General features: G+C 34.3%; 1 protein-coding gene across 1 annotated transcript in view; it reads left to right on the top strand.

Moving 5' to 3' along the window:
* LOC119582115 (COMM domain-containing protein 3-like) overlaps positions 1–402 on the top strand; it is a 5,719-nt gene that overhangs the window by 3,681 nt on the left and 1,636 nt on the right. The gene's annotated exons all lie outside the window — the stretch shown is intronic.

The raw sequence follows: 402 nt of genomic DNA, 5'->3' as shown, positions 1-402 counted from the left end.
GACATATGAGACCTATGACACAACACTTGGCACCAATTTCCCACAAGGAGACATTCTTGTTACCTACCCCTTGGCTAAAAAAATTTACCATAGCAATATGTTCTAGTCACATTCCCCTCAATCACTTTTTTTCATGACATGACATCAACATCACTTGTATCCAATGGCTTAAGAATTTTTACTAGCTATATTTATTTTCAATATAATTTTAAGTTTCAGTTCATCATTTCTGTGAAAGAGCTCGAACTGTGCAAGGAAAAAATTGTGCTTAGATTGTGATATTATCCCTGTAGCATTTATGTTTTGCATATTTTGTTGGTGATAAACTACAGTACAAAAGGTATGGAAAACCATGCTGGCTTTATCTGTATCTGAAAGTGTTCATGAGCTAGAAACTCATTG

The sequence above is a fragment of the Penaeus monodon genome, chromosome 15, assembly GCF_015228065.2.
Source record: "Penaeus monodon isolate SGIC_2016 chromosome 15, NSTDA_Pmon_1, whole genome shotgun sequence".
Taxonomy (NCBI): Eukaryota; Metazoa; Arthropoda; class Malacostraca; order Decapoda; family Penaeidae; genus Penaeus; species Penaeus monodon.
This window is presented reverse-complemented; position numbering and strand designations above follow the sequence as displayed.